Source organism: Lactuca virosa, chromosome 5, assembly GCF_052849685.1.
Source record: "Lactuca virosa cultivar CGN04683 chromosome 5, Lactuca_virosa_CGN04683_v6, whole genome shotgun sequence".
Lineage (NCBI taxonomy): Eukaryota > Viridiplantae > Streptophyta > Magnoliopsida > Asterales > Asteraceae > Lactuca > Lactuca virosa.
Genome location: NC_136430.1, coordinates 180,632,310 through 180,654,719, shown reverse-complemented (window position 1 = coordinate 180,654,719; position 22,410 = coordinate 180,632,310). Strand labels below are relative to the sequence as shown.

The 22,410-nt window shown below is 39.3% G+C and overlaps 1 non-coding gene across 1 annotated transcript; it reads left to right on the top strand.

Moving 5' to 3' along the window:
• Nucleotides 1-9,016: 9,016 nt before the first annotated feature.
• On the top strand, nt 9,017-9,123 carry LOC145117858 (small nucleolar RNA R71). The gene has a single exon (XR_013712852.1). It is a non-coding gene; the product is annotated as a small nucleolar RNA R71 (small nucleolar RNA).
• Nucleotides 9,124-22,410: the final 13,287 nt, after the last annotated feature.

Below are 22,410 nucleotides of genomic sequence, written 5' to 3'. Positions count from 1 at the left end.
TTATTAAACACTAGAACACGACTTGAGGTTTGTAACCTATCGTGTTGACATATTCTTGTTTCTGTGCCATGCCAGGTTGGTTGATGTGCACATAAGTACCCACTAATTTTAATATTTATAACCTAACAAACTTAGACTAACTATGCACCTATAGGCAGTGTACCTAGTCAGATTATAGTATAGCTTGGGTAAGTCGGGTGTCGATCACAGGGAACGGTGTTATTAATTGATTTATTTACTACTAAATTAACCTAATTATTAACAAGTTTAAAAAGGGTTTTTATCTGATTTTACAAGATCAGAGTAACTTAACTCAAATTCAATCAATAACTAAAAATACTCTTATCTAGTTCGAATCCACTTCGTCTTTATGGCTAGCTAATAATTATGGATTATCAAGTCGGTTATTATTATATTAGTAATTTAAGTCTAAATTTACCAATAATTAATTAATTCATGTAAAACTATGTACGGACACACACAATTAAACACATAACCAATTTATGATTATGAATATGCAATGTAAGATTTATTATGCAAACACAATTATGGTCGTAATCTATGTTCTCTAGCACAGCTAAATTAATTACTTCAATTACTAACTAAGATTTTGGTCGATCCTAGATCTAGCAATTCAATGTTCACTAAATTACTAGGTTATCAAGTTCATGCAGTTAATGGTCAATAAGCTACACAGAACATGAGTTTAAGCAACTAAAGAAACAAACATAAGCATGCTAGGTAACAATAAATCAAACACAAGAAATTCACCAACTAAATAAATCCATGTAAAACTAGGCTATTCATAAGTTAGAAGCTTCATCTAGCTAGATAAGAGTAGCTAGATTCAGCTGCTCATAATAGCAACTAACAAACAAACACAAATCAGAGTATAAGAAAACATGTTCATAAATATCAAATAAATAAACTAATTATGGCCCTTCACTCTTTTGGTGTTGAAACCCTATATCCAGAACCTTTCTTCTGCTAAAAATCGCCTTCTGGAACCTCTTTCTTCAACCAAAAGTTCTCCAATTCGTAATGGCCAAGAGTTTATATAGTTTCTGGAAAGTCATGTTCCACGTCGTGGCAGGAACCTCCACGTCGTGATCTCGAAGTTATCCGTATCGGGCAAGGATTCCTTCTTCACGTAAACTTATCTTCCAGAATACTCGTGCCACGTCGTGGCCACCTAGTTCACGTCGTGACTTCGGTAAATTCCGTGGTTTTCTTCAACTTTTGTATTCCAAGCCTCCAATGTTCCAAATATTATTAATTTTGGTCCCTTTCTTCATAAATGCTTCTAATTGGCTGCAAACAATAATTTAAGCTCATAAGTACCATTATTCTATGCATATAACCAAATTATTAATAAAAATGCAGATAAATATTGCCTAAAAATATGTATAAATATGGCAATATCATTGGTCAACTATGCATGTGAGTTCTATGAGTTCTCAACCGATTGCATAGAGACAAAGCACCTTGATCAATGGAAAGTACATTGATATGTAGGGGTGAGATACTCAATAACTTAGAAGCAATGGTGAGACCCTTGAGGGCAAGAAATTAAGAATGAACAAGTTCTGTCCATAAGAGTTTGGATTTGTCACAAACATTATCTTATGATTATGGTTATGACAAATTCACATGGATAGGAACACATACACCATAAAATCTAAGTGTCATAAGGTTTCTCTCCGTTTCATGAAAATGATTATGAAGAAACGCTTTCACTAAGAGAGTTTTTAAGGAGATAGAAATTGTGATATTTGCGTTCTGAAATTCGATTATGATTACGGCATCCCTCTTCATAGTCCGAATTGTGAGATTTGGCAATTAGTTTAAACATTTAAGACTTATTGATATAAGTGCTGAAATTGTTTAGACATACACATGTGAGCTATATAAGGAAAGGTGTATGAGTTTGAGAAACTTAGATAAAGGCTTATCGAAGCATATCGTATTAGAAATATGAATTGATTTCTAGAAGTCCAACTGTTTTCTGAATACGTGTCAAAGCTAGTGGGAGCATAAATGTTATGCTGGTATGGATATAATTATCATGTTAGTGGGAGCATGATTCTTATTTTATGTGTTGCAAGTTAACAATATTAATTATAAGAAAACAAAAGTTTCACTTTGCAAAGGTGCAGGGGTTGAAAAGTTGTTTTGCTATAATTAAGGGAGAGAATATTATACTTTGTTTCAAATCTAAAAGCTTAGATCGAGAAATTTTAATTAAATTTAGTCAAAGGACATATATGAATGTTATGTTGAAAAGATTTAACATAGGGGCATTCTATATATGGCAATATTATAGCGAGAAACTGGTAAAATATCACGTTTTTCATTATGAATCGTGTCTCATACGCTTCGGGTATAGGATCGATTGCATATGCTGTAATATTCGACCGTTCTAAATTTTCCAAATGCCTAGGGCATTAAGAGGGAAAAGGACTAGAACCGGATTTGACTAAAATAATTAAACAACTGTCAAGGACAATCTATGGTTCGCCAAGGATTGGTCACTTGTGGGCAGTTGGAAGTATAGTAACGACTGGACCATAATGGGATTATTATGATTAGATATGATTCTATTAATAATGAGTTGTCGTATGGCAGATATGGAAATGTTTCCATATATGGGAGTTGGATATCAAGAATCTATGTCTAGATTAGAAACTTTTAGGCAAGAAGGATATTCAAAGGAATGTACTTTGAATGTGAGACTTCACATCTATGGAATTGCCTTGTAACAATCTCCAATAGAGCAGTTTGTAATATCATTGGCAAAGTCTTGGTGGCTTTGGCACTATGACATTACGAAAGGATCGTTGCACAAAATGTTAGAATCTAACATATTCTAACAGTGGGAAGAATTTGTATTCTTACACAAAGGATAAGGAATAGGAATTATGAAATGAGCATCATTGGAAATGTGATTCAATTGATATATTTCACAAAGTAAGGACCATAGGTAAACATAGTGTGCATGCTTAGAGCATGGGACAACTATTGTTATAATTCAAGTAGTAAGTTGATTATCCGAAACATTATACAATGAATAATGAGTAATCAATATGGTGACAAAATAAAGGTGTTTTATTTATACTCAAAAGGTTGGGGCCATATATGATTAGTATTATTCTTGTGTTTCACTTTGGATTTTTTGACTTCCCGAATAGTAAGATTATTCAAACCATCCACAGTCACATAAAACAGTCCAACTCCAGCTCAACCATTATGCCAAGACCTCAACGCATGCATTTGTGTCTAAATTTTTCCTAAAGGACCCCCCATACATTAATTACTCACAATCTTCATAAACACGTGCCCACTTCTTTTGAACAATGCTCATTTTATGCAACCCTCCGAATCTATCCCCAGAAATCTTACTTAACCTCAAAGTATTTTTGTAAAGCTACCCAAGCATACATAAACTAGAGAATTACAACTTTAAGATACCATTACTTAAAGCTCTTGAATTCTTCACTTTCTTTGAAAATTGATCTTTAACCTCTTTGAATTCACTTTTTTCATGATCTTTGGCATCTTTAACTTTTGATTCTTAAGAATTTTGATCTTTTGATCTTCAAACTTGATAGCTCCAAAATTCTTCAATTTTTACTTTTCGGTAATTTCTCTCTTTTTTTTACATGTATAACTCACATTTTTCACTCAAAACCCTACATGCTTAAGCAGGGGCGCTTAACTTCAACCTTTTTTGGTTAAGACATAGCTTTCCTGGATAGATTTCTGGTTTAGGCTGCTAAACATATTGCATTCCTCAAACTAAGCGGGGTTATGTTTTTGTTCCATGATTTCACTAAAAAAAGGGAGGCCACAAATGCACTATAACGTGTATTGGCTCAACTAAACATTTGAGCTCTTATCGGATTATCTCATATAACACTAGCAACTACAGTTCAAATTATTATTACTAGATCCAATTATTAAAATTTTAAAATTTACCCAATTGTCTAGCAATTTACTTTTTCTACCCCCTACCCCACACTTATTACATACAATGCCCTCATTGTTTGCATGAAATAAATCAAAACTAAGAAAAGGGAGAAAAAGGAACAGACTCCCTTGGGATAGTGGCGTGATCATCTCCAAAAGTGCGGCTAAAATGTGCATCTCGGATATGGACCTCTTCAAAATATGAACTTGGGCTTGAACTCGATAGATATGTAAGTGAGCCACGAGCAACGAATCGAAACTTCAATCTTCAATAAAAGTGGATGCAAATAGGTAGAAGAATGTGGGAAAGCATACGCCACATTATATGGAAGAAGAAACGATCCATAACAATCTTTAGAATGATCCCAAGAAGAATCGTGGCAAGCCATAGGGTAGAACGTGCCAATGAACTTCAGAATTTAGAAAAATCAGAAATCACGTCGTGATGGTGTATTAAAACGCGAGCAGAACATCTCATTTATAACAATCCACGACGTGAAAAAGGGTGCCACGTCGTGGAAGCTGGGTCCTGAGAAAATAAAATTGCTTCACTTCTTCATGCAACCTAGCACCTTGACCAATGTCTTAATGTGTTAAGACTCTTCTAATGTAGTACTTTAAAGACCCTTTTTGACTCTATCCTCTCTCCTTGACGCACCCCACACTTATTTCGAATTGTGGATTTCGACTCATGATTTTAGACTTTTAACGACACTTGACTAGACGAACACGATTCTTGACTTGATCTCACTCCCTTCCGAAGACTCCAATGCTAATCTGGAAAAGAAAACAACCAAAAGAAATAAAAGAGTAACATAATAGTTTAACAAAGTCTTACATCAACAAACCAAGTTCAAAAATTAAATAACACCACACAAAATAAAACAAACTAAAAACTAAAATAGGAAAGGGATCAATCATCATCCTTTCGTCCCTGCACTCCACTCGGTCCTTCTCCATCGTTTCTCTGGTTCCAAAGCTCCTCCCATGTCGGGAAATAAGGATAATGAGGTGGCATGGATGGTGGTCGGGTCACACCCAAATGGGAATAAATACCCTCAACAAGCTGGGTATGACAAATAGCATTCCCACGGATATTATCCAAATAAGTTCCCACCCGACTCTGAAAAGGGTCGGTGGGAATTCCTCCCACATGTTGCTGAGCAGCACGTTCTCTCTCAATCTCCCCCCGAGCTCCAACATTCCTTCGCCGAGGCCTTGCTGGAGGTTGTTGTTCCGGTTGATCCCCCTCTTGCTCTTCATCTTCCGGGGGTATAACAAAACCGCCCCCGACATTAACCACTACCCGTATAACTCCCAACACTGGAATGGTCAAATCATTGTCCGGGAATCGGGTAAGATTCCTAATAAAGTCAGGAGTTTAAATATTGTATGACCGGGCAAGGCGGGTAACCAAATGTCCTCCCGTAATCGGACTCCCTTGCCTAGAGCCGGCCGCTTTCTTCCCCATGAACCTCGTAAGCATATATGGTAAATCACAGCAAACCCCGGGAGTAATGATACTCCACAGATAGAACAAATTCTGAATAGAAACTTTATCACCATGATGCTTGTGATTAATAGAAAAGGTGACAAGGCGATGAAGGAAACGGTACACGCGGTTCCGAATCTGCGACTCATTAGAATCACGAGTATTGTACTCGTGGTTGGAGATAGTTCGCCAAAATTGAACATCCATAGTGCCGGGAGTAAAATCCCGAACACACCCAAGCAAAAATGGTACGAAGAACGGAGATTGAGTCTCCACTTCCGTATAACGCCCCATGCGCCAAGCAAACTCCCGAAGACTACACTCCCTATATACGCCGCCCAACCAGAAAACAAGTGCCCGGTTATAAGCAAAGTCAATGGTGCCTTCTTCAAAGATTACGGTAGAGAAAAATTCCACCGATAATTCCCGATAAACGGGTTCTTGGATCGCAAACAAATTCCTCCACCCATGGCAAGTAAAAGAAAAATCCAACCCCTCATACACCTTTGTCCAGTAGCGTTCCAACTCAGCAACCATACCCACACCGCGCAACCATCCCCAATCTACTATGGGCGCGATTGCAAACTCTCTATTATATAGCCACCCCAATCGGTTTTCATATGTGGTCAATAACTCCCGCGAAATGTTTTGAGGAAACCGATACAATGGATGAATTAGTGCCACATCAATGGGGTTATTCTCCTGTGGAACAGCACGTCTAGGAGCCATACCTGAAAAGAAAATTAAACCAAAGCAAACAAAACACCCAAAGCAAAAAAAAACGAAGCAGTATTCTGTTTACCCAAGAACCACGTCGTGGTTTTGCACGCCACGTCGTGGTTTCGTAATCGGGACGTGGGCACAGATCGAACACAAAACAGTTGAAATCCAACGAATTTTGTACTTGGGGTTTGTTCCTTCAGCTAATCTAAGGGCTTTCAAAGTGAAAATACTAACCAATATAATCAATTTGGGAAATTTTAATTTCTATAGAAACCCTAACCAACTAAATGCATAAAATTGGGATAAATAGCAACTACTATAGCATGAAATACATACCAGATTGAGTGAAATGACAAGAGAATGCAAGAGATTTGGAAGAAAAACTGAAAAAAACGGCTGTGGGGACTCTTGCTTCCATTCGCGTGACAATAAACAAATGGGGAACAACTTGTGGTCAAAGGGTTTAAGGACTGGTCCCCGTATTGTACCTAAAACCACGATGTGGCGCGTCTGACCACGACGTGGATGATGTCTGGTCACAAAAAATAAGTTTAGCTAATAATTTTTTTATTTTCATTGTGTTCCATTTATTACCAAAGCACCTCACAGCTAATTTTTACCAAGTAATAGTTCTTAGATGATGACTTGCTATCTTTCCTAAACAAAGACTAAAAAAACTAAAAGAAAAGAAAAGAAAATGCAAACCAAACTCGGGTTGCCTCCCGAGAAGCGCTTCTTTTTGAGGAGTCTTGAGCTGGACTCCGTGCATCCTACGTTGACTCGTCAGAAGAGTCGACCACTTGGATCTTTTGTTCCTTGAAACGCCTCTTGTAAGCTTGAACTCGTCGAATATATGCCTTTTTAGAATTCTCCTTTTTAGCCTTGACTTCGTCTCCATCGAGCTTGCGTTTTATCCCTTTAGTCTCTAATGTATCTTCATACTTAAGTTCCATAGTATCCTTTTCTTCCTTTACCACTGGACTTGTTACTTTTGAAGTAATTTCTTCTTCGTCACTCGACATCTCATCATCTTCCTTGCTTACCCAAGAAGTTGGATTCATGTAGGCAATGACTTCAACTAAAATCGGAACGGATGCTCTCGGTTTTGTTCTTTTAACTTGTTGAATTGTTTTGATTTCTTCCTCAATGAGCTTCTCTAATTCTTCAAGTTCATTCTCTTCATCAATGTTGAAAACCTCTTCTTGAACATCGTTCCCTTGGAAACCATCTTCTATCCCAAAAATTTCCTTTTCATCTCCGACTCTCAAAGTAAGCTTGGACTCGCGTATATCAACCAAGGCTCCAGCAGTATTAAGTAACGGGCGACCAAGAATAATTGGTACATTGGGATCTTCTTTCATATCCAATACTACAAAATCTATTGGAAAAACGAATTTCCCAATTTTAACTAGAATATCTTCCACAATGCCCCGGGGTTGTGTCACTGAACGGTTTGCCATGTGAATAGTCATCTTTGTAGCCTTTAATTTATGAATATTAAATTTCTGATAAAGCGAATAAGGCATCAAATTTATGCTAGCCCCAGAATCGGCTAAAGCATAAACCTTCATATTATTCCCAAACTCACATGGAAGAGTGAGTCGTCCAGGATCCCCCATCTTCTTAGGTATCTCTCCGAACACAGCTTTTGAGCTTTGCTCACTTAGAATCACCTTAGAATTCTTCTTTAGTTGTTGACGAGTATCTAACAAGTCTTGTAAGAACTTTGCGTATTCTGGAATTTTCGTAAGTGAATCAATAAAAGGAGTATTAATAGGAATACCCTTTATTTGTTGAATAAACTCCAGATGTTCCCTTTCCAGTGGACTGAGATGTGCTCGAGACGGGAATGGTAAAGGTGGTCGATAAGCCGAGACAGTTTCTGGAATTTTCTGTTCAGACAGGGGCCACGACGTGGACAGATAAGGCCCACGTCGTGAATCAGGTGTTTTAGCAACATTTTCAATTTCGAGCTTCGACTCCTTTGGCTTTGGATCGGGCTGCTGTGGCTCCACTTCTAGTGCCTCTAAAAACTCATAGATTCCCTCTTCTTCAGTATCAATGGCCATCACTTGAGGTTGAGTCTTCTTTTCGGAAAATTGTGGGGATAATTTTTTGTTCACCAAAGTAGTGAGCTGACCAACTTGGACTTCTAAATTATGAATCAATGCTTGATGATTTCTTAATGAACCATGCTTGTCAATCATCATTTTGTGCTGTTCTTTCATAATATTCATGTGTTCCTTTAGCACTGCATCGGTATCATCATGTCTTTTTTCAGAAACTTCCATAAATCGGGTCAACACGCTTTCCAAATCTACTTTCTTCTCGGGTGGTGGCTGCTCTTTTTGGTAGAAGCCTCGGCTTGTCTGCTTAAATTTCTCTTCCTTTTGCTTCTTGTATTCATTAAAAGGCAGCCACTCCTTCCTTGGTCTTCTCCAAACTTCATCATATTTATCCCCACTTGAATAGCAAACTTGAGCTTTCTTGTTCCCATATTCATCCAAATTGCAATCTTTTGTCAAATGAGGGCCGCTACATCTCTCGCAACCAACTCGAATTGCATGAATTGATTGGTCCATTTGAGTCAATCAGCTATCCATAGTGTTGAGCATTTCCATCACAGCCGCCATCTCTTCAGTTTGTGCACCTCCACTGCCTTTGATTCCATCTCGCCTTGGGTTGTGGTACTCACGAGAGTGCTTTGCAAATTCTTCTATTAGCTCCTTGACTTGTCTTGGATTCCTCTTCGTAAGTGGCCCTTGCGAGTCAAGAAGTTGACGTGTCATGACATTCACCCCATCATAAAATATTGACACTTCTTGTTGGATGTTGAGGTCATGCTGAGGATAATTCCTTAACAACCCCTTGTAGCGTTCCCATGCCTCGTATAACGACTCTCCTGGTTGTTGTTCAAAGTTAGCTATCGCCTTCTTTAGTTTAGCTATTTTGGATGGTGGGCAAAACTGATCTAGAAATTTCTCACGCATTTGAGCCCAAGTAGTTATTGTACCAGGAGGTAGTGCTTTCAACCAGTCTTTTGCAGCTCCTTTGAAAGTAACTGGTAGCATCCTCAGCAATACAGTGTTTCTATTAACATTTGGGACATTGAAATAATCCGCAATGTCATTGACCTCATCGAGATGCTTAAAAGCATCTTCATGATCTTTTCCATAAAATGGAATATTTTTCAGTGCAGTCAAGATATGTCCCTTCAGCTCGAATGAGGCAGTGGCAGGAATTGCGGGTTGAACTAAACCGGGACCTACATCCTCTCGGATCCGCATCTTGTAGTCTCCCATGGCCATCTCATCTATGTTCGCCATCTCGTTCTCCGGCTCGTTCTCGGGTTCACTTATAAAAAGTCCAAATTCCGGGTCTGACTCGTATTCTGATTCGTGTGGATTAGGAATTGGACCAAATTCTTCGACTTTGCTCTTATCCTTTGAGGCTGAACTCGATTCTCCTGTCTTCTTTCCCGACTTCCTCGAAAATGCAGACTTTAGTTCTTGCAAAGGCGTCTTCTTCGGTGTGTGATCTTCCTTCGCGTTCTTGTTCTTATTTTTGTGAAGGGCTGACTCCGGATCTTCAAGTGGTGGCACCAAAGGTGTGTTAGAGCCTCTGGTCATGAACTCCTGCACACTAATCAAAATAAAAACATAAAACTGAACTAAAAGAGAAAAATAAACTGAAAGATAAAAAAAACTGGAATTCACAAGATTCACGTCGTGGACTCTGTAACACAAAAATCTATGCTAGAAAAATAACTTTTTGCAAATAACCCTAAATACTAATTAATAACCCTAAATACTAGAAAAATAACTTTTTGTAAGTTTTACCCCACAAAAAGGATCGATTAATCTAAAGCAAATAAATAAACAAAAAAAAAAAACTAAGCCGTTCCCCAGCAACGGCGCCAAAAACTTGATGTGCACAAAAGTACCCACTAATTTTAATATTTATGACCTAACAAACTTAGACTAACTATGCACCTATAGGCAGTGTACCTAGTCAGATTATAGTATAGCTTGGGTAAGTCGGGTGTCGATCACAGGGAACGGTGTTATTAATTGATTTATTTACTACTAAATTAACCTAATTATTAACAAGTTTAAAAAGGGTTTTTATCTGATTTTACAAGATCAGACTAACTTAACTCAAATTCAATCAATAACTAAAAACACTCTTATCTAGTTCGAATCCACTTCGTCTTTATCGCTAGCTAATAATTATGGATTATCAAGTCGGTTATTATTATATTAGTAATTTAAGTCTATATTTACCAATAATTAATTAATTCATGTAAAACTATGTACGGACACACACAATTAAACACATAACCAATTTATGATTATGAATATGCAATGTAAGATTTATTATGCAAACACAATTATGGTCGTAATCTATGTTCTCTAGCACAGCTAAATTAATTACTTCAATTACTAACTAAGATTTTGGTCGATCCTAGATCTAGCAATTCAATGTTCACTAAATTACTAGGTTATCAAGTTCATGCAGTTAATGGTCAATAAGCTACACAGAACATGAGTTTAAGCAACTAAAGAAACAAACATAAGCATGCTAGGTAACAATAAATCAAACACAAGAAATTCACCAACTAAATAAATCCATGTAAAACTAGGCTATTCATAAGTTAGAAGCTTCATCTAGCTAGATAAGAGTAGCTAGATTCAGCTGCTCATAATAGCAACTAACAAACAAACACAAATCCGAGTATAAGAAAACATGTTCATCAATATCAAATAAATAAACTAATTATGGCCCTTCACTCTTTTGGTGTTGAAACCCTTTTTCCAGAACCTTTCTTCTGCTAAAAATCGCCTTCTGGAACCTCTTTCTTCAGCCAAAAGTTCTCCAAGTCGTAATGGCCAAGAGTTTATATAGTTTCTGGAAAGTCATGTTCCACGTCGTGGCAGGAACCTCCACGTCGTGATCTCGAAGTTATCCGTATCGGGCAAGGATTCCTTCTTCACGTAAACTTATCTTCCAGAATACTCGTGCCACGTCGTGGCCACCTAGTTCACGTCGTGACTTCGGTAAATTCCGTGGTTTTCTTCAATTTTTGTATTCCAAGCCTCCAATGTTCCAAATATTATTAATTTTGGTCCCTTTCTTCATAAATGCTTCTAATTGGCTGCAAACAACAATTTAAGCTCATAAGTACCATTATTCTATGCATATAACCAAATTATTAATAAAAATGTAGATAAATATTGCCTAAAAATATGTATAAATATGGCAATATCATTGGTCAACTAGGCATGTGAGTTCTATGAGTTCTCAACCGATTGCATAGAGACAAAGCACCTTGATCAATGGAAAGTACATTGATATGTAGGGGTGAGATACTCAATAACTTAGAAGCAATGGTGAGACCCTTGAGGGCAAGAAATTAAGAATGAACAAGTTCTGTCCATAAGAGTTTGGATTTGTCACAAACATTATCTTATGATTATGGTTATGACAAATTCACATGGATAGGAACACATACACCATAAAATCTAAGTGTCATAAGGTTTCTCTCCGTTTCATGAAAATGATTATGAGGAAACGCTTTCACTAAGAGAGTTTTTAAGGAGATAGAAATTGTGATATTTGCGTTCTCAAATTCGATTATGATTACGACATCCCTCTTCATAGTTCGAATTGTGAGATTTAGCAATTAGTTTAAACATTTAAGACTTATTGCTATAAGTGCTGAAATTGTTTAGACATACACATGTGAGCTATCTAAGGAAAGGTGTATGAGTTTGAGAAGCTTAGATAAAGGCTTATCGAAGCATATCGTATTAGAAATATGAATTGATTTCTAGAAGTCCAACTGTTTTCTGAATACGTGTCAAAGCTAGTGGGAGCATAAATGTTATGCTGGTATGGATATAATTATCATGTTAGTGGGAGCATGATTCTTATTTTATGTGTTGCAAGTTAACAATATTAATTATAAGAAAACAAAAGTTTCACTTTGCAAAGTTGTAGGGGTTGAAAAGTTGTTTTGCTATAATTAAGGGAGAGAATATTATACTTTGTTTCAAATCTAAAAGCTTAGATCGAGAAATTTTAAATAAATTTAGTCAAAGGACATATATGAATGTTATGTTGAAAAGATTTAACATAGGGGCATTCTATATATGGCAATATTATAGCGAGAAACTGGTAAAATATCACGTTTTTCATTATGAATCGTGTCTCATACGCTTCGGGTATAGGATCGATTGCATATGCTGTAATATTCGACCGTTCTAAATTTTCCAAATGCCTAGGGCATTAAGAGGGAAAAGGACTAGAACCGGATTTGACTAAAATAATTAAACAACTGTCAAGGACAATCTATGGTTCGCCAAGGATTGGTCACTTGTGGGCAGTTGGAAGTATAGTAACGACTGGACCATAATGGCATTATTATGATTAGATATGATTCTATTAATAATGAGTTGTCGTATGGCAGATATGGAAATGTTTCCATATATAGGAGTTGGATATCAAGAATCTATGTCTAGATTAGAAACTTTTAGGCAAGAAGGATGTTCAAAGGAATGTACTTTGAATGTGAGACTTCACATCTATGGAATTGCCTTGTAACAATCTCCAATAGAGCACTTTGTAATATCATTGGCAAAGTCTTGGTGGCGTTGGCACTATGACATTACGAAAGGATCGTTGCACAAAATGTTAGAATCTAACATATTCTAACAGTGGGAAGAATTTGTATTCTTACACAAATGATAAGGAATAGGAATTGTGAAATGAGCATCATTGGAAATGTGATTCAATTGATCTATTTCACAAAGTAAGGACCATAGGTAAACATAGTGTGCATGCTTAGAGCATGGGACAACTATTGTTATAATTCAAGTAGTAAGTTGATTATCCGAAACATTATACAATGAATAATGAGTAATCAATATGGTGACAAAATAAAGTTGTTTTATTTATACTCAAAAGTTTGGGGCCATATAGGATTAGTATTATTCTTGTGTTTCACTTTGCATTTTTTGACTTCCCGAATAATAAGATTATTCAAACCATCCACAGTCGATAAATACTTTGGAAGTAGGTATTAAAGCTACACTATCATGAATCTGACTGTAGATTGTCTAAAGCGTTTAGACATACCAAAAGTCTGTTGAAGTGTTCATGAGTGCTGCTGTAATAAGATTAGAGTATTGGATTAAACCCACGCTCACTTGGATCGCTTCATGAATTTTATCACGAGTGATTGGTGAGACGATAATATCTCATATTCTTGAAACGGAGACATGTGAGTTGTAATTTACAAGTAAGTTGCACATTGATAATATGTAAACGCACCAGTAACTTGGTGTTATAACACATATTGTTGTGTGTGATTTGATGAGTAAATACAAGCGAGCATTTGAGTCGAAGTTTATCCATTCCTTTTACCCAATGTGGGATAAAAGCGATATATGTGGGCCTCTCGATGATTTAGTGATGACACCCTAAGCGCTTGGCCAAGCCTGGACTAAGTTGATGTGTTCAATTGTACTCTGTTGTCAGTCGTCATAAATCGGAAATCGGGAAACAACACATGAACATAGAGTATGATTAAAATCCATGTCTCAGTTCATACAATATTTAGAATGGAGGAATATATGATCCCTTATCTAAAGGACGCGTTACTGATAAGATCATAGTAGACATCGGCTTTTGAAAGCTACGATTGCTGATCAGGTTCTGAAGTCATACTTAATAGTTATTAGACTTATCCAAGTGGGAGACTATTGGATTAGGTGTCTAAGCCCATAACTATTTTGGTATGTACTTGACCTGATTATGAGCATGGTCCTTTTGGGTTGCCTTCACTCATACGACTTGATAGGATGACAAGAGGAGAGAGAGTAGAATTTATTATATGAATAATAAATTCGTACTCAAAATGATTTTATTAATATATTACAAGATTAATATATTATTTGGAAATCATATTATTTAATTAGTATCGATCAGAACTTAATTTGGAATTCATTTGGTGGTCAAAAGAGACTGATTAAATAATTGGGGACTGTTATGCAAATCATTGATAGTTGCATAAATGGGTTGATGGACTCCATAGACTGGAGTGGACGAAATCTATGGGGAACCCCAATAAGATCTCGTCCAAAGGGCTCTAAGGAAGGAGTCCATGGGATGCTTAAGGCTTAAGCAGTCATATTAGGGTTTCCACCTAAAACCCTAGCACCCACAAGTATAAATAGACCCCATGATTAAGGGATTTTCGGCCAATGCTTCTAAGAGACCCTAAGGGCTGAAAATCTTCCCTCTCCTAAAGTCATCCTGTTGCTTGAGTGTTTGTGACTCCATTAGAGGTGCAACACTTGAGGGACTAAGCTTTCAGAAGTCAAGATCAAGAAGGATTGTGATTGTTATTCCTACATAACAATCAAGGTAAAGTTTCTAACCCTAATCTTATGTCAATTTCGATAATAGCATGTTAGATCTAGGGTTTATGCTTTGGTATTCAATGTTGTTGTGTTTATAGTAGAAAAACCTAGATTAAAGCATTAGGGTTGCATGAACACCATAGGATTGATGTTATGCTCATAACCCAACAATCACGTGGGTGTTTTATGAATAAAAGTGAATATATTAGCATACCACTATATATATTTATAATTATGCCAGGACATAAACTAGGCTTTAGCAAAACTATATAAATACATTTACGGTTATGTTTATACCCGATAATAAATTTTAAAAAGGGTTCTTATTCGTTAATAATAATATGTACATTATCTTTCGTATGATCAAGACATTATAATGTCAGGGAAACGGTATTAACTTACCTTTAAAGTTGGTAAACGTACGATATTATGTTTCCAAATATCGTCAATAGTAGAACGGTAACTAAACTTGGGATTGTTGGGGGAATCTCTTATTCATCAAACTAAGAAAACCAACTTAGTAAAGTCCTCTGTTATAACCGTTAATCCTTTGTGAGCGAAGAACGTTGTGTATAGATATATACGGGTTGACACCCCATTCTGTGTGGTTGCTAGCTACAACCTTCGTGTGACGAGACAAATCAGACGATAACTTCTTGTTTTCTTTATCTTATTGTTTTATCACGACGTCGATGAAGCGCCGTTGGGACAACAAGCACCTTTTTGTGCTTCGCAGAGGCTTGAACAAGTCATAGCTCGGTTATTTACTCCACAAAATCCTGAATACATAAATACTTATACAAACTTCGGCAAGGTTGTATGTAGCATAAAGTGATGATTTATTTATTTAAATAAAATAAATATTTTATATTGCAACTCATGAAAAGATGTTGGTCATCACTTATGTATTGTAAGTAAATTAACATAAATAATTATATCGGTTTACAATTGTATAATTCATGATAATTACACCAGTAACATTTTTGGATTAAACATTTTTTTTTGCAAATACTCCAAATTTTATCTGTCTATTTTATAAAAAATTCACGGAGTCATAACCTGTGGAACTCACCAACAAATTTTGTTGACGTATTTTAAATGTGTATTCTCAGGTAACTAAGAAGTTGGAGGTAAACCATCAGTTTCAAGGAGATCGTAGTTCCCTTCATTATTATGAATTTGCTATATTTTAATGTTTCGTATTTGAGAAATTACTATATTGTAATAATGTTTAAAAAACCAAAGTTCGTAATATATTAATTTATGAATGTTCGATATATATGGTTGATTGTGGTTCCAATTGTAAACGTTGCAACCTCGGCGTTACCGTCATCGGTCGGGGTGTGACAACAAGCCATCCATACTCCAAACTAAAGCTTACAAACAAAGATCAAGACCCTAACCACTTCATGGACACGTAAAGCTTCCAACTTTCACTCCATGCATGGCTTTTTGGAGCTTAAAAGGCCAAATTAATGACATCCTATGGCTTGCATGGGGCTTCAATGGCCATAAAGTTTTCACCTTTTATGCCATGAAAGCCCTCTATAATCCCAAATATGAAGGTATACTCACTTGGGACGTCCATATCCCAAGGATCAAGCTTCTTGGATCAAAAACCCAATAAAGTGAAAATAAGGAGATCTAAGAAACTACTAAGCAAGTTAGAGACTTGATTACCACAAAATGATGAGGATGAAAGAAAGTCTCTGGATCTACTATCTTCTCCTTGAATCCTCTAGCTTCTTCTTCTTCCACAAGCTTCAAAACACATAAAGTTCACTCAAAAATGGCTCACAAGCTCACAAATGCATTAGGGTTTCTGAAACTAGGGTTTGGGACTTGGAGGCTGGAAATGAGGCCAGCAAGTGGGGATTAGGATGCTTAAATAGGGTGCAAAACCCAGAAATTAGGGTTTCATTTTGGCAGCCCTACTCGTCGAGTTGAGGCTTCCAACTCGTCGAGTAGACTTCAAAACCGCGTCCAAATCCATTTCCCACTCGACGAGTTTGGGGCCTCCAACTCGTCGAGTTCATGCCTAAAAGTGAATAAAATTATAATTTAAAAACATACCAGGAACCCGGTGTTACAATTCTCCCCCACTTGTCTTAGACTTCATCCTCGAAGTTTGCTGCGTCTGGAAACAACTCCGGGTAATGCTCCATCATCTCCTCCTCGGGCTCCCAAGTCCACTCTGAGCCATTGCGGTGCTGCCAATGCACCTTCACTATCTCAACTCGTGTTCCTCAGCTCCTTCGTCTTTTTGTCGAGAATAGTTACTGGTCTCTCGATGTAGTTTGGGCTGTCATCAACCTGTATATCCTCTAGATGCACAACTGCGGAGTCATCCACTAAGCACTTCCGCAACTGGGAAACATGAAAAGTGTTGTGGATCTGGATGAACTCTGCTGGAAGATCCAATCGATATGCCACCTTGCTCACCCGAGCTATAACCTTGAAAGGACCGATGTACCTGGGGCCCAACTTGCCTCGTTTCCTGAACCGGATGACACCTTTCCAAGGTGACACCTTCAGGAGGACCATGTCGCCCACATGAAATTCCAAGACTGAACGACGCTTGTCGGCATCGCTTTTCTGCCGACTCTAAGCAGTCTGGAGCCTGTTCCGGACTTGTAGGATCCTCTCAATGGTCTTAAATACTACCTCCATACTCCCCATGACCCTCTGAATGACCTCGCCCCAACAGATTGGGTTCATACACTTTCTCCCGTAGAGCATCTCGAAGGGTGGTCGATCTATGCTAGAATGCTAGCTGTTATACGAAAATTCCGCTAACGGAAGATACGTATCCCAACTGCCCCCGAAATCCAATAAACATGTATGTAGCATGTTCTTGAGATTTTGAATCATCCTCTCGCTCTGTCAGTGCGTCTGAGGGTGGAAAGCGGTGCTAAAGTGGAGACGAGTACACATCTCATCATGAAACCGCTTCCAAAATCGAGAAGTGAAACGAACATCCTAGTCTGACACCACCGAGACAGGCACTCCGTGTCGTGCCACTATCTCACGCACATAGATCTCAGCCAGCTTCTCGGCCGATATACTCTCCTAGATTGGGATAAAATGAGCACTCTTGGTCAACCGATCCACGATGACCCATATCGAATCTACTCCACGTGCGGTCCTGGTAAGCGTCGTGATGAAGTCCATGGTGATATCTTCCCATTTCCACACGGGAATGTCTAGCGGCTGCATCTTGCCATCTGGTCTCTGGTGCTCGGCCTTGACCTTCCTACAGGTCAAGCACCGCTCTACATACCATGCTACATCCCGCTTCATGCAGGGCCACCAGTAATCAGGGAGAAGATCCCGATACATCTTCGTCGCCCCGGGATGGATGGAGAACCTCGACTTGGGGGCCTCATCCATCAGAACCTATCGTACTCTGCCCCAGTACGGAACCCGGACCCTCCCATGCAAGGTCAACAACCCACGCTGTCATAATCAAATGAGGCCACCTGACCTATGATCCGCTCGCACTTCCGGCACTCTTCCTTCAGGCCCTCGACCTGCGCCTCTCTAATACGCTCCAGCAATGGAGAAATCATTGTTATCCTCAGACATATGTCTCGAATCGGAGCCGCCACTGCCTTGCGGCTCAGGGCATCAGCCACCATGTTGGCCTTGCCCGGGTGGTAAAGGATCTTACAGTCATAATCCTTAACCACATCTAACCACCGACGCTGCCTCATGTTCAGATTCAACTGGTCCATGAGGTAACTCAAGCTCTTGTGGTCCATGTAAATGGTATAACGAACCCCATAGAGGTAATGCCGCCAAATCTTGAAGGCGAAAACCACAGCCCCCTGCTCTAGATCATGCGTCTGATTGTTCGCCACGTGAGGCTTCAACTGCCTCGAAGCGTAAGCTATCACGTGACCCCGCTGCATCAATATCGCACCCATGCCCGTAATCGAAGCGTCATAATAAAACACGAAGTCATTGACGCCCTCCGACAAGGTCAAAATCGGTGCCTCGCATAACCGCTGTCTGAGAGTCTCAAAGGCTGCCTGCTGCTCAGGCCCCCAACGGAATGTCACCGACTTCTTGGTCAGTTGGGTCAAAGGAACAGTGATCTTGGAGAAATCCTGGATGAATTTCCGGTAATAACCCGCTAGACCAAGAAAACTTCGAATCTCAGTTGGAGAACTCGGAACCTCCCACTGCATCACAACCTCTATCTTGGCCGAATCGACCAGAATGCCTTTCTGGTTGACAAGGTCCCCCAGAAACTGCAACTAGCGCAACCAGAACTCACACTTGGAGAAATTTGTGAAAAGTCTCTCCCTCCTCAGTGTCTCTAGCACCTCCCTCCAGTTCTCCTCGTGCTGCTCCTGAGTCTTGGAGTAAACCAAGATGTCATCGATGAAGACTATCACAGACCGGTCCAACATCGGTCTACACACGTGGTTCATGAGGTCCATGAACGCGGCTGGAGCATTAGTGAGCCCAAACAGCATCACCACAAACTCATAGTGACCATAGCGAGTCCTAAAAGTTGTCTTTTGCACATCCTCGTCTCTGACTCACATCTGGTGATAACTCGATCGCAGATCAATCTTAGAGAACCAAGATGCACCATGCAGCTGGTCAAACAAATCATCAATCCTCGGGAGAGGATAACGGTTCTTCACCGTTACCTTATTCAGCTCCTGGTAGTCTATGCACATCTGATGTGACCCGTCCTTCTTCTTCACAAACAGGATCGGGGATCCCCATGGCGAACTACTCGGCCTGATAAATCCCTTGTCTAGCAGCTCTTGCAGCTGCGTCGACAACTCCTGCATCTCGGGAGGAGCCAACCGATATGGTGCCTTGGCTATCGGAGCCGCACCAGGGACTAGGTCAATCCTGAACTCAACCAGTCTCTGTGAGGACAAGATCGATGCGCAGGGACAAGGTTTAATAAACTCAAACCTTGAGTGAATGCGTGAGATCAATGTCTGCTTGCTAATGGTTGAAATACCATGGTAAATTCAAACCAACTATAATCTAATCTTATGGATTCAAAGGACAGCCACTCAAGCTCTGATACCAATTGTGAGGACAAGATCAATGCGCAGGGACAAGGTTTAATAAACTCAAACCTTGAGTGAATGCGTGAGATCAATGTTTTTCTTGCTAATGGATGTTCAAGTCTAGACTGGAAAGACCAGTCAAGTCTTAGATAAATTGTTCAATAAATGATCAAGACATTAAATGAAGATGAGAGTAAATGATCAAGGTAAGGTTAATAAATGAAGAACAAGAAGAATGTTTCAAATAAGAGTAAATGCCAAAAAGTGAGTGAAAGATCCGTTGTTTTACTTGTATTGAATGCTCCTTTATATAGGAGAAAATATTACAGAGATTTAACCAAGTAACTTACATAGGACCAGACAATAGAACTATTTCTGACATTCTGATTGTCTAATACAACAAAAAGCTAAGTCCTATGAAACGTTACATCAATACAAGGATAATTAATGACTAAAGACAAAATAGCATTCTTCCGGATCAGCATACATTCCGAACGTGAAAGTCACTCCGGAATGTGTTCTTCTTCTTAACACTCCTCCTTTTCTTCTCTTCAGCTCCGGACAGGTTCCTGAACACTTTTCCCTTCGGAACCAACATACTTCGGAATATGTACTTAGGATTGCTAGAGGTTCACTTTCAGGTTCCAACAATCTCCCCCTAAGTGAACTTAGCAATCCAATCAAGCTTAGAAATTTTCTTCCTTGATGAAGGTATAGGCTCGGAACAACCATTCGCCGACTTCAATGTACCAAGCTAGCTGACTCACAAACTTCGCCTTAACATGTTACGGAGCATCAGACTTGGATGCACGTAAAATAAACTTCTTTAGAGCTTTGGTAGGAACCAGGTGTTTGTCAAGAACTCGAAAGCAGTCATTCATGTTGGTTTTTCTGGTAGTGTAGACAAATCCTAGAACAGGCTCCTCAATAGGACCATCAGCAAGGAGTTCAGCTTCCGGAAGGATGAAATCGATTTTAGGAACAAATTGCTCAGTTCCGTAAAGATGTGCAAGCTCAAGATCTCTTCGGATGAATTCTGCAACATAATCTTTCAAGAAGCTTAGTGCAGCATGATAGGCTCCCATACTCAGACCACTCTTCTGATTTTCTCTGAAGTAGGCGGCCAAGGTGAGAATGTCGTTTGGATTTATAGAAGGGAAATCTGCATCAGTGACAGTTCGTGGAGTAGGCTTATTCCGGAGGATGTGAAACCGGAACAATGGACAGTTAACCTCAAACTTTGTCAGAATTTTTCTTCCGAAACCCTTGACCTGAGTAATCTTCTTCTTCGACCATACTTCCTTGAAATACAGAGCGTTCTTAGAGTAGAAGGTATCAAGTATTTCTCTTTCTGTTCGGATGATCATTTGCGGAGAATCTGTGGGATTAAGTGGAGCGAACTTGGTGTAATATTTGTTGAAAGGAGAAAGAGGAAGATCAAGTTGATCGTGGTCACCAGTGGGAAGATCATAGTACATGGCTGGGACGATTTCATGACTTTGGAGAATGCCTTCATGGCAAATAGGAGATATCCCACGCATTGGGCCAGGATTATCTTTTAGAGCCTGAATTCGGATGCTTTCTTCAAGAGCTTGATCGATTTCCTCCTGAGACCAACCATGTTTTTGTTTGAGTGGAGGTCCGGAGTGCAGAGCTTGTTATTCGGTTGTCATTGGTTTCTTCCCTTTTGCTCCATGGAGCGCAGCAATGGCACGCTTCATGTTCTCATCGATCGAGAATTCCGGAGTGAGATTTGGAAGTGGTTCTTTCGGAATGTCATCAGGGGTCTGGAGAGGAGAGCCCTGGTCGATCGGAGCAATTTTTGGTTCCAGAATGGGAGTGGGAGACAGCATAGAAGGAGTGGCTCGGAAGGCTTGAGCAGTAAGAAATGATTTTGCCTTAGCCATCTTGACGGCCATATCAAAGGCTTCCGGAAGGGAGGATGGCCAAGAGACTGCAGACCAGATCCTCTTTTGTTCTTCAGTTGGTTCCTTCGGAATGGTCAACTTTGGAGCTAAGAGACTAAGAACACCTTTGGGAGCTTCATCCGGGATATACAGGTCATCATCTTCACTTCCTTCAGTGATTCCCAGGATTCCGGAGACGATTTGAACGTCTTCATCTTCGGAATCCACGTTCTCATCCCGGAGGATGAATTCCGAGGCTGGTTTCCACCTTCTGCTTGGGCCTTCTCCCCCTCTTGCATCGGGGAATCTTGAGACCGGTGCAAGCATCAAGTCTTCCTTGATATCATCAAGTTTGGAGAAAACCTTCTGAAGACCTGTGGAAAGTTGAAGAGTGAGAGTGTCATAGGCTTCGGCAGTGGGAGCTGGATCGGAGAGATGCTTGAATGTGCTGCTGAGGATGGAAATCATCTCATCAAACTTCCTGTTCGGAACATCAACAAGGTTCCAAGTTGAGCGCAGGAGTTTGATGAGGACTTGTTGAATAATCATGTTCATCTCATCCTTTTGTTTAATTTCCTTTTCAAGCCTCTGGATTTGTTTCTCATGGCTAACATGGGTCTGCTTAATCAGGTCGTTTGTAGCAGCCACCAAGTCGTCATGGACTTTGACCATGGAAGTAATGGTGTTGAGGTAGTGATCAACCAGAATGTCGTATTTTGTGTCGACTTCTTCCATAGAGTGCTTGAGCTGGAGTGAGATTAATTGATCTAGCTGAGCTTCTCGTTCAGCAACCGATGGTCCGGACTGTTGGGAGAGAGATTGGAGAATAACATCAAGTTTGGCATCAAGTCCGGAGACTT